Source organism: Anser anser, assembly GCF_964211835.1.
Source record: "Anser anser genome assembly, chromosome: Z".
NCBI classification, from domain to species: domain Eukaryota; kingdom Metazoa; phylum Chordata; class Aves; order Anseriformes; family Anatidae; genus Anser; species Anser anser.
In genome coordinates, this window is record NC_139723.1 from 18,533,120 (window position 1) to 18,546,707 (window position 13,588).

Below are 13,588 nucleotides of genomic sequence, written 5' to 3' on the forward strand. Positions count from 1 at the left end.
CTACCAAAAATTATTAAACTAACAAAACAGCTCTGCTTGTGATGACTCAGTTCCCAATAGCAGGTTATTTATGTTGGCCAAAGTATTTTCAAAGATACAGAAAAATGAACTCAAGTCTCTTCCTTCAATACAAAATTTAATTTTTATTTGAGCTAGTGGTAATCACCTTTACCTGGGGAAAAATTAAGCTGGAACTGGAACTCCAGCTCACATACTGAATCCCATCCACATTTTCCTACAATTTGCATAAATAATGCCTCATCTCTGTGCCAGGCTCCCTGCTTATGAAGAATGTATCTTTATTAATATAACATGGGGATCAGCATACATGAAGTTCTCTGCTTTTTGGAGATCTCCTGAATCTCAGGTGATTCTGTCTTTCCTCAAAGACTGACTGTGCAATGCATCAAAGAGCACAACAATCAGACCTCCTGAGATGTTGTCACACAGCAGAAGACAAGGGCGAGCAGACAACCTACCAAGAAGTAAAGAGGCAGAAACTAAGCAGAAGAAGGAAGGATATGAAGGAGCAGACACCACTGCAATCAAGATGTGGAAAGAAAAGCAGCTGCAATTACAGAGAAGGAAGAAAGACTTGAAATATGAATCCTTTAGAGGAAGAAAGGATTTGGTTGAACTGCAGTAAAGATTAGGAGCTTGTCAATACTGGGATCCTGAGGAAAGCTAAGACAATTGAAGAAAGATGTGAATTTGAAGTTTATTCTTTAAACACACTAATCTTCCAAAGCATGCAGAGTTAAGCTGAGGTAAGGCTACTTCAGAATAAGATCACTCATGCAGGGATCAATGCATTCTAATTAAACCATGGTTGTAGCCAATGAATCTTAACTGTCTGTGTCCTAGAGAACAAGGAGATGCAGAAAAAAGAAGATACCAGGAGATAAAAGTTACAGTGAAAAGGAGAGACATGAAAAATTTTGATGGCAAAATAAAAATTGTTAAGATTTTATCCCAGCTGTCTAGATCTTTGACATCCTCACTGCACTCAATTTCTCCAAAACACTTATATGTAGGAGTAATATTTGGCATTGCTGGTAAGTTGTAAAAAGTTTCTGCTGCAGGTCCAGCAAGATATTACATCCTAGAAGGTTCCCGTGAAGATCATGAAGTCTGCTCTGGTTAATCAGCTGGATATCCTGTGTGTATTACTACAGGAAACACTGAAAAAAAAGCAAAAGCATTTCAAGTGAGAGCACAGGATATTTCACATTCCTTGTTCCTGTTATTTAAAAATTTAGCTGAGGCGGTAGGACTGCAGGATTCTGGGTTGTTCCCTCACTGCTGAACCCACTTCCCACCCCCATCCTGCCAGCAGTGGGATGCCAGTTCCACTAGGTCCTTCCCAGACACCCATACACACACAAGGTTTGTCTATTTACCCTGCTCCCTTCAGAGCAAGGGAAAGTCCTAACGCTTTCTGAGATGTATTTCAGCCCTGAACCACAATAGCTCCCTGAACAGATGAAATAAAAGTAACTTTTCTCAAGGAACTCTTGTTGAGTGCTCTGATAAGGATAAAGCTAGTACAAGCAACAGCCTGACCCCGGGGTAACTCTTCCCACCGTTTCCAGTCAGCAGAGTCTGGAGTCTCTGGTTACCCTGATATAATATGCCTCCGGTCATATCTATGAAGAACCCAGCACCGTGGTGTGCAGGTGTTGTATTCCATAAAGCACGAAAAAAGCTGAGGTCTATGGCAATTGGTTTTCTGATGAAGTCTGGCAGCTTTGTGTTTTAAGTGTGAGTAACAAAAATAAAAACTGTGTTCTAAAATTAAAGGGAGTTGAAAAAAATGATGCTAACAAATATTTTCTTATCCCTTCCAGTTTCATGATAGAGAACTATTTCTGCTCTTGAACCACAAGCACAGCCAGCACTTTTTCTGGCCGGCTCACAGTGCATGGTTTTATGGTTCAAACCCTTTCAGTGCTCTCAACCTCCTTCGGAGGGCATACCTGACAAAGACCCATGCAGCTAAGCCACAACAAGGCATTTTCTGAAAGGGAATCTTCTGATGTCGGCGCAGAGCTGCCAGGCCGTGTCCTTAACCACTATTTCCCATACAGTGGTGTTTTGGGAAGGGAAGAAGGGAAAGAAGCAGGGAACAATGCATCTTTGTGTCATACAGATTTCCAGGAATAGTACATCTATGCCCTGGCTGTGACATGGTTTTCACACACCTTTCTTTCCCCAGCACATACCAGGCCAGGCTTCTGTAACTCAAGCTAATCCAAAGCCTCATCAGGCCACGTGCGAGGCTCCTGAAGGTTTCTGCCAGTCTCAGTGATCCTACAAGCTGCTGAAGGCAATGGGAATCATCTTGCATAGAGTCTGCGATCAGAGTCTAAAGTTTTGTGTTTTTTCTTTCCCCTCCTCTCATACTATGAAAATTACAATATTGTACTTCACCACAGCAAAGTTTCAAAGAGCAGCAAATTAGATATGTGAGAATAGGCTGAATAATAGCTTCTAACCTTTGTGATTTCCACTGAAAAAATCATTCCCACTAACTGACTTTATTTCAAAAGTGTTTATACACTAGAAAGGCAGGCTGCAAATACAGTTTTTATGTGAACTGAAGAAGTAGGATTTTTTTTTTTTTAATGGCAAGTAATTACCAAATATCAGGTCTTCTATAAGGAAGAGAGATACCACTTAGTACTGATTTAATACATTTACTTTATCTGGAGGTTATATCCTGTTTTTGAAAGCAGGTGCAAAATCTTAATATCCCTACCATCCATAAGTTTATCTGATTCACTTGTGATCATTACCAGGAAATGCTTCTGTCTACAATTTTACACTTCTTTTCATGTCTAATAGGAGCAGTACTACTGGCAATTCCCAGCACTAAAATTTGTACAAACCTCGTATATATTGATATGGTAAAATAACAGTGAGTCAACACCAAACAAAAGAGTGAGTTTACCAAAAGACCCTTAAAACCAGAATTTATTGACCACAGCTGAGCCCTGTGCTAACACATACACACAGTACCTTGCACAAAATCACTGAGAGCTAATTGGTGAACCGCTGTGTGCTGAGCTGTGACAACACTCCTTCTGCTTCTGTGCTCCAGTGCCCACATACACCAGGCTAAAAATGCTTCTCCTCGTCACTTTGCTCTACAAGACCACCTAGCTGGTGTGGACACAGAGCTGTTGCAAACCCATTCACCGGCTAGCGAATGTACTTGGAGTAAATTTACTAGACCAATTTCTCTCTCTTTTATTCCTCTTTTTTTTTTTTTTAAATAGGGTCATTGCTAATTGTGCTGGTGACTGTGGAACTACCCTCAGCCTATTCAGAGTGAGCTTCCCTTCTCATAATTTTTTTCTCTGTCAGCCCTGATTTAGCAGCTTTGGTTCCTACTTTCAAATGCAACAGGATTGACAATCAGGTGAAAGTTCTGAAGACTCTGCTGTTTTGTTGTTGGTTTTTGTTGTTGCTTTTTTTTTAAAAAAAGGGTTCATTGCAGATGATACTTCTTTTCCCAGTGAGAGTCTGATTGCTGATGACAGCCAAAATTTCTTGTATAAAGTTCAAGAATCAAACTGCAGTGTCACTGCTTTTCGCATTCTCCAGAATTTGTAAAAAACTATTTCCCTAGAGTCAAGCTCTTTCCAGTTTTCCTCTCGTGCTACCTTATCACTCCTGAATTTTTAAAATTGTTCTTAGCTCCCTCAGAACTCAGAAGTACGTACTCAATATAACCCACAGAACTGTAGGTGTTTTGTTTTTTATTTTTATTTTGCTTTTAAATAAAGTACCAGAGACCTGCTTGCATTTTTCAACCATGCTTATGCTCCTCAGCTTTAATAACTACAGGACAGATTCTACACTGACCTTGATTTCTAGTCCCTCTAGCAGTTTAAAACATGACTTACATCCAACAGCTGATTTGCAAGAAATCCATCACTAAACAAGCCTGGGGTCTGAAGGCATACCATTAGCTTCACGCTCTGTTTGCTCACAGGAAACGTCTCCATGTTGACTCTGAGATAGCCAACAATGAACAGTAACACCAAAGTTTATAAAGTCTTTGTTTCTTTATTCATCAAGCCAACCTTTGTGTTAAGTGACAGCTGACAAAAACATATATCTTTTTGAAGATAACTTAAGAATCACCAGAAGATCACTTACCAGCTAATGCAGTGCATCTTTATACCTTTAAAGGAAAGTTTTCTTATGTGCCAGTGTTGCTAACTGCTGCAATTTTTGTCACAAGGCTGATAACATTTTCACTGATGCTCTAGCTCCTGGAATTGTGTCATTACATGGATTTCCAGGAGTAAGAGAACTCGGTGGTTCCTCAGTACACTTTATAAGCTTCCTGATTTCACTATTTGTCAGACCTGAACAATGGACCTTGACAACACCTACCTCCTCATAATTATAGGGACACCAGAAAAAATAGCATTCTCCTGCTTTCATGCCTAGACATAAAGAAAGACTCAGTAACGTATTTTACTGCCACAAGTCAGACCCAGGCTGAGGAGCTCAAGCCACTGACAAAACTGAGCATTTCTAGCACCAGTACTTGCAGACAGGCGAGCTTGTTCTGCCCATGGTTGGGAGGCTCCTGCAGCAGCGAAGGGGTGCCTGCCCTCCAACAGCACCCATCCCACCTCGGGAACCCATGCAGAGGGAGAGGAGGAGAGGTGAGGTGCAGCGGGGGGCTTGGGTGGGCAGCCCATGTCAGGGCAGCTTGTGACTGGAGCCCAGCACATGCCAACAAAGAGCAGTACAGAGAGACCCCAGGGTACACCACCGTACTTTCTGGTCCTTCTGGAACAGGAAAAAAGGTGATAATGGACACAGATTACACTGTTTTTATCATTTTTTTTAATACTCATCCCAATCCAAAGATGGGCTGATTCCACAGCCTTCCTCCCCAGTTCCAAAAGTCCACAGCGATTTTGCATAAACAAGAGCTACAGGATCTGGTTAAAGGAAAGACCTGTACTGCCTATTATTGCAAGTAAAAAATATAGATCTGTGGCCTGCATTTTGGAAATATGCTGCACCTTCAATTGCCACTGATTTCACAAGGAAGTGTTGAATATTAAGCAATTCTGAGAGTCGTGACACCTTCCTTAATGCTTCATAAAAGAAGATGAAGCTAAACCATAAGAGCAAACCCTTGGGGAGAATAAAACATAAAAATCTCTTTATTTGTAATACTGTGAAAATTATCACACGCATCTTTAATGAAACATTTCCTTTATCATTAGCCTTCACTATTAAGCAAAATAATAAAACTGATACCTCTGTAGCCTTTCTCCTAAAAATACAGGATGGGTAACTAATATTAAATCTCTTCATAACCGTATGTAGAGAAGATTTTTTTCCATTTTGAAAAAAAAAAATGGAACTAAGACAATATATTTAGTGGCGAGCCTCAAGCCATCTATGTCTATAACTGAAGGAATCAGAATGAAAATAACTTTACCCAGAGTGCTTTACCTGCCAGTCCAGCTCTCCCATGTACAATACATAAGTAGGTCTCTGATAATTAATTCAGATTCCTTTCCTATATAATCCTACAAAGAAAATTATTTAGCCATATTTCCATTTTACTTTACAATGTCTAGATCAGTTCTCATACATGTTGAATATTAATGAATTAACACGAAACAATCAGAGAGATCATCCTTTACAACATACATCTATCCTTCAACACCTTTCCAAAATACAAATTTTAATGTCTGCAGATTTTCATAATCTTTAACACAGTCTTTTCCTAACGCCAATTTCTAAACCTTTAATCTTCTCATTCAGAAGACAAAGGCACAAGCTGAACTTGTTTCTGTTTAATCACTGTAACTGAACTGAACCTCCAGCCTGACAGTCACCCCAAAATCAAGACTTGCAGTTATTGTGGAAAGGTCACACAGAGATGCAGTCTCTCAATTGTTACTTGATACTAGTTGACTGGCAGTCCTTTAATTCATGGACTTGAAAATAACACTGTGAAGTAACTGAGGAAAATCACTAATGGTGACATCATTCTGCTGCATGAGTAGTCCATGAAAACTACCATGTCACAGAATTGGCATATAGTTATCCCAACTTCACCTATATTATTTTGTTGACCTGGCCTTGACAAAGAGCCAGAGTAGCAACACTAATTGTTTTCATTCAGTTTGCATACAAAAGGTCCTCAGAAAACTCTGGCCAAACAGCAGACAAGGCCCATATCTGAAGCTGCTCACACCTTTGTTGGTACTGGAATGGTCATACTGGCCATTAAGACCACAAGTCCACCTACTGGACCATCCACCTTTAGCAACAGTCATAAACAAACCTCCAGAGAAAAGCCATGATTAGGAGAAGCATTACTGAATGCTTGTAGCATTTCACATTTAAACTGTGTTATGGCTTCATACCACTTTGCATGCTTTTATAAATATCAAAATTTAATGCTGTAGCTAGCTAGAATCTATCTTCAGAAGTAGATAGAGAAGGGAAGGGAGAAAAAAAAAAAAAACGTATAACTAATTCTAAATAGTAAATCTCAGAATGACCCAGTCTAGATTTATGAGGTGTATTAATGCTTTCCATTCCAATACTTACATAAGTCACACAACTAGGAGACAACTAAAAAAAAAAAAAAAGGTTTTATCCTTAGCAAATGTACTTCTAGATAGGAAATTCTTCATTTGTTGGGTGAAAAGACAACCTTTCTGGCTTTTTAATTTTTTTTTTCTTCCTGTAAGAAAATGGCAGCTGCCTGAAACTGTTTAAGAAGACTGAAATGGTTAGTAATCTTGAGGGAGAATTAGGAAACAAAGCGCAAGTAAGGTGGCTATTTAATGTGTGACTGCCATTCATCATGGATGTCACTGAACATGTGTGGCATATACAAAAGCATTAACAAATGCCACAAAAGGACTTTCTCAGATAACTTTTTTTCTTCTTCTTCTAAATAGCATGTTTGGTCTTGGTTCAGCTTTACTTTTTTTTTTTTTTTTTAATTATGTTGCATTAGCTGGCTTAGAAAGAACAAAACAGTATTTTTAAAACTTTATTTCAATGTTGATAAAGTATAAAACAAACTCAGCAACTGCTTACCAAATCTCTTCCCTCAGGACCACCCTGAAACTCTAAACAAGCCAAAAGGGCCACACTGAGAATAAATATCAAAGGCATTGCTAACTTTGTCTTTTTATTTAATTAGCAGACAAGCTCATTAGCAGGGAGCTGTGTAGCAGCGCACTACGCCTGCAGCCGCTGCTCACATCAGGAATTGCAGAAGCAGGCTGTAGCCACACATGCTGGAAGCTGTGCAGCAGTGGCAGGAGTTGGAGGAGCTGGAGTTGGGGAAGCCCATTTGGTTTTGGAAAACCAAACCACAGACCCAGCAGCACAGGGCATATCCCCACTCCTTGAACCATGACTGTCTTTTATGTGCTGGAGGAGCAGGTGGGAAAGACGACCTGCTCCTCAGCATTCAAACACTGCCTTCTTCCACAGGGCACCACACTACAAATAAGCCAACTCAAATACGGGTCAAAACCCAACACTAATAGAAAATATACGTGTGCATGTTGTTTAATTTACAGTGCAGCAATGGCAGCCTGCTTCTGGGTTCAAGCAGTCTGCCACCAAGAAGTGTCATTTACAATACTCATACAATATTTACAATACTCATACAATACTCACAGAATGTCCTAGGAATTGAAAAGACAGTTTGTCTGAACTAAAGGCAGTTCATTGCAGCCTATCCAAGTAGGAGTGCATCTGTCTGATTATTACTAGGACAGTCAGGCACTTTTTAGCTTAAGATAAAAGCAAAATCTTCATTTAAAATAATTTGAGTATTTCTTCAACTCTCTTCTGTTGAAAAAAAATCGGGGGATTGAGGAGTCACAGCTGTTGCTAATAAAATTTATTTAAAAGAATAATGTGAAACAGTACGTTTGTGAAGGTTCATAATCACAGCAGAATTAAATCATTTTTACAAAGCATTTATTTGAAAAGTTCTGTACACAAACTCTGGATATGGCAGAGAATATTTCCCTCACAGTCTAGGTTTGATTTCATTCCTGGAAACTGCTATAAAAATCTCGCTCACTCGCAGTAGGGTTCTTTATTTACACTCGGTTTTAGTTTTAAGACCTGTGACAAATACCAGATTGCTCACATCCACCACAAATCAGACGGAGCAGCCGCACATACTGCCCTGCCTCCTGGTGTTACCCGGCTGCCACGCTGTGCTCCTGCCTTGCTGCAGAGCCGTGCGCTTGGCAGGGTTTTCCTCTGCGGCCATCCAGGTCTCGAGCTGGAGAACAGGCTGCACAGGCATACGAGCATGTCACCATTTACAGCAAATGCACGACATCATGCCTTAAAGTGATGATCCTCACCATGATGTTCATCTTGGGCATCAAAGGCAAGTCCTGCAAGAGGTTTGGGTCCACCAGAGGTGGCAAACAGGGCCTGGGGGCCTACTGCCCGCAGAGCCACCAGCGTCCCCCTCTCCTGGTGTACTGACAAAAGCCCTCTCTTGGAAAACACAGAACACCTGTTTAAAAAAAAAAAGTATAATGTATCGAAACCTAACTTTTAGGAGTTGAACCTCTGTGCTCACCTAGGCTTTTGCTACCCTGCCGAGGCTAATGACAATTTTCCCAAACAGTGCCAGGTGCAGTTTTTTTTCCTTCTTTTGTTTTGTTTTAAAGGAAGTTTTATTATATCACTGGAAACTGGACAAAAGCCACAAACTTGTTTCACACAGCCGACCAGCCAGCTGCACAGGGTAATGCCAATGCCCTTCCCACGTGCTGCACCCATGTAAACTCACCATCAGTCCAGCAGCAAGGAATTCATACAGCCCTTAGTAACTTCCCTCAGAACACATGTACTGTAAGGGCTCCTTCCTCCTCTTTACCCAAGAGTTAGACTACAACAAAACTGCTACATACCAATCTCACAGAAAGGCCCACAACTAGAGAGAGAAGCCCACCACTAGAGAGGCTTGGCAATGATGGAAACCTTTTCTCTTTTCTCTACCAACAGCTTGTAAGAGAAGCCAAAGCATCATAGGAGATTTCCCAGCACTAGGAGGAGGGTACAGGGACAGAGGAGGGTCCCATCTGGGTTTTTTTCCCCTCCACCTATCAAGTTCTATACAAAAGGTGAAGAAATCAGGCAGAGAGACAAACTATGTAGATTTCACCTCTCCTGTGCCATCCATTTTTCTCATTGTAAGCTTCCTATATACACTTGACAGGGACTTTTATCACAAAGGAAGCATTCCATGGAGAAATGCAGGTTTTCAATGAAGTAAAGCACTTTCATCCTGTCTTCTTCCCCATCCCTCAGCAACCCTGCTATCTCTGTGTACCAGTGCAGATATATGCCCATACTGGTTCCCTTAACTTCTCTGTTTCCACAAACCTTCCACCACTCAGTCCTGAGCTTATGTTACATTCCTTGCTTCCCATAGCCATTTTTTTCCATAAAACTTAGTCTACTTATCTATATTTGTCCCCCAACTTGCGTAGTAGTTGGGATCAATCAAGAGCACAATGGTTCCACAGCCAAATCTACTCCAGGCTTATGTGTTTCTGGTTGACGTAATCATGATGTTATCTTTTCATTAATAATGTTTTTGAGAGGTTACACATACTGAAAACACAGATATGCCTCCATAAATTTAACTCCAACATGATTGGGAAGAACCTATCAAAAACATCTCTCTTTTCATTAAAATATTTTGAGTGAAGCATTAGTCAAAAAAACACAGTCAAGATAGTGATACCTGGGCCATCTTAGCTGTTTTGCTACAGGGAAAAAATCAATTTTCTGGAAATTATTCATAGCTTTCTGGCAATCTCTCTCTCAAGCTTGCAGAGCAGGCATGAGTTTGACATTTAAACTTTTCCAAGTATTATTAACACTTCAAAGACACCACAAATATTGATGTGGATAAATTCTGCATTACTTATTCTCCTCCAACATATCCTTCAGCAGGACAACACATCTTCCTATCCTTTAACCTGCTGAGTTAATGCAGAAAATATGCACTAGGTATGAAGCACTCAGTCCAGGAAGGGGATTTCATTTAAAGTGATAAAAAGTAAGGATTTTTCTGCAGTTAGGGGAAACTTCTTGTCCTTAGTTTTCCATTTAGTCTTGCATGTTCAGACAAACGTTTAATCTATTTATATCTTACACTGTAATATAGAGGTATTATGGAGTTCAAAGTAGAGAATGACAGTAGTGACTTTAAGATGTCCTATAGTTTTTTAAGCCAAAGCCACAGCCAAAGTCAGTGTCCTTGTTTCACATCCATTGATGTCAGTAGAAATATTGCATATACTCCTAGGAAAATCACAGGTTCCATCAAAAGTGTGTAACAATGTCTTATGGAGTGTCCCATCTATTTCTAAAAAGTAATCTGCTAGTTAAAATGAATTGCCTTGTCATTCAAGTGGCTCCTCTGTTCTTCCTAACTGCATCATACAGGCAAGAAAACACCTTTCCTTGTTTGAATCTGTAAGACCTGAATGGTGGAGCTGGAGATGGCAGTGCACCTGCAGAGCGAGGGCTCTCAAAAAGAAGGCTCGATGGTAGAACACTTTCTTCATCTTTCTCATCTTGTACTGGTCCCACTGAAAATCCAATATCCTCTCCGACATACAACCTCCCTATTTTCCAGGCTGATCAGTGGGTGTTGAGATGACTTGGGACAGATGCCAGAGTCTGTGGTGCATACTGAGAAGAACTATATGCTTGCAGTCTTTCTTAAAAAGTGAGACCTGATTAGACGGGACCAAAGAGCTTAGGGCTGCCTTTGTGCACACACCTTTCTTCTACACACAATGCCAGTTGCTCGACAGCAATTTTCCACCCAAAGCTTTGTTGGAATTATAGAAACATAGCATCACTTAGGTTGGAAATGACCTGCAGCCTTACCAAATCATGACTGAGGCATGGATTGAGCATTGGGCAAAGGTGTGAACGTGGCTAAGAGGAAAGGAGTTTTTTTGTAAATCATCCGACCATACAGCAACTGCAGCATGCGAATGAAAACACGTCACCTTTTCTAAATGGTCTTCTACTGCTGGAGCAGAGCCCAGGAGAGCATATCTGGCAGAGCAGATTCAGTAGTGGCACAAGGTTAAAACCACAAGGCAAGTCAACGGGCCCCAAATAAGCACATGAGCTTGACCAGTCATCAGTGCCCTTCTGCTGATTTCTGTCTGCGTGATCAACATATCACACAGGAGTGAGAGCAGAATTACTCCAAAACATATAAAATTCCGTCTGTGTGTATCCTGCTTTGAAGTCAAAAAAACAACACGTGAATCCCTCCAAGTTATATTTATCAAGACTTGAGTGCTTGGGATTGATGCTAAAAGTCATTGCAAGATGACTAAAGGAATCACTTCCATAATCTGTGTTTTACCTGTTCTAGATCAATAATATTCCTTTATTTATTTATATTTTTTTTGTTTTTTTTTTTTTTTTTAAAAACCAAATTAATTCTGAAAGATGCTATGTCTTGGCAAGACAGAAACAAAATGGTTTAAAGCAAGGACTGAGTTCACATGGAACAGACCCAAGGAAAAATTTAAATCCAAACATGCACAGTTTTCCTCAAGAAGTTAAAAAAATGATTGGAAAATTTAAAATTAAAATGGCCTTACATATTTGGATCAAACCTATTTTTATCCATTTCAAATGTAATTTAGGAATCAAAGAATTACACAAACTACTGTTTCTTTATTCTTTTAAACACTGGCACACCATACATCTGCTGCAGTTTGTTCTTCGTCTTGCAAAAACTTCTTACATATTTCTAAATTCTAGAAGCTCTTTAAACATGAGAGTATATAAATCCCCTTCTAAGCTACATAAAATATACTTCATATGAGTAAGGGGAAGTGCTAGGACTACTGCCAGAAACTATTTAATAGCTTCGAGCAAACTTTACCATCCTGTTTGAACAGCAGGAAAAAAAAAGAGTTTAAAGGAGATGGAACCTCTTTCTATCTTTCCCTCTCTCAGAAAAAAAAAAACAACTAATTTGTCTTGACATAACCAGTGCTTTTTGTTGCCCTTCTCTGACTATTAAAAACTAAGCAGAAAGACAACAAAAGCACAAGACAGACCAAGTGAATGTTTAGCCAGGACACCATTTTGCAAATATGCACAGCCACAGTTTTTGCTCAGCACAAATTGTGTTATTTTATGTTTAACTGGTTGCACTCGTATAGCTTGATTTTCTTACCAGTCGTGACTGATTCTGTAGCCAGAATCGTGCAACCATTGAGACTAAACTTGAATTTATTTTCTGTAAAAGCAGAGCTGAGACATGAAAACTGTGAAGGAATCTTTTTAGCAATTCCTCTTGTAGGCAGCACACCTTGTTTTAATCAAGTGCATTATGGCCTTTACCCATGGCTGTGAACTGACTCCTGGAGCTTTTCTGCATATCAGTTTGGCTAACCCACTTTCAAATATCTCTGCATCTGCATATTCTTATAGCTGAAAACTATATTGCTTCTTACGCTGTAAACAGCAAGACAACACACACATAAAAATTCATTGCCTTTGAAGAGCATGTCTTGTGTCCGTCATTTCCTGTTATTCAATGTTTTTCACTACCCTAGTTATTGTCTGGACGCCTGAAGTGCCTGCACTGAGATTTTAAAACACAAGAGGGCAGGCTACATGCAAAGTAAAAAGCACAGTGTATTTTCCTGCCAGTTTTCACCATGTAGATAGTCCTGTTGAACAAGCTGTAGGAAAACTTTAAAAGACAAGCATTCCTTACTTTCAGCATAAAAACATGTGGCCAATCCCTGCTTCTGTTTCTTTAGACAGTATGCTATTAGTTACAGCTTTGCCCCTGGATTTAGAAAATGTGTCAAAAGGTGAAAGGTCTTTTCCTCTGGAAACTTAGAGCAATGTCTAAGGCCACCATATAACAGCAAGAAAAGTTATTTGCCCGCTTCCCAGTTTAGACATGCACTCTAAGGAAAATGGAGTGGATTCTCTCTAAGTAAATTCTACCCACTGAAATCTTTAAGACTTACTCCTCTTTGTGTAAAAGGATTTTGTTCATTCTTCCACAAGCCTTTTTTTTTTTTTATAAGGCAGACAGTTGTTACAGCAGGCAATCACAGGATGGTTGTCTAGAGGAAGACAACACAGCTGTTAAGCAACATTACAGCCTGGCAACTTATGTTCTCTGGTGTTTTATTTCTGAAAAAAATTTCCAGTACTAGACTCTTTAAAGCTAAAATATCAATTCAACATATAGATGCCATTATATTCTGCAGAACCATGTCTCCCTGATGGTTTTAAAATTAGCAGGATCATGAGGTCATTTCTTTCCAAAAATTTAAATTTCTGGAATTAACAACTACTTAAGTCAACAAGAGTTATGTCACTAATATGAATGAGTTAGAGCATAGCCTTTCTAGACAAGTCCAGTTCCTGGTGACATAAATACAGACAGAGTCTGAAGCAAAACTGTGACCTCATTTTTCTGTTTGATGTTAAGAGATCAAAAGTCAGGTCCTGGTAACCCATATTTTTGTGCCTTGGCCCA

General features: G+C 39.7%; 1 protein-coding gene across 9 annotated transcripts in view; it reads right to left on the minus strand.

Annotated features, from left to right (window-relative positions):
* SEMA6A (semaphorin 6A) overlaps window positions 1-13,588 on the minus strand; it is a 119,965-nt gene that overhangs the window by 93,260 nt on the left and 13,117 nt on the right. The window lies entirely within an intron of this gene.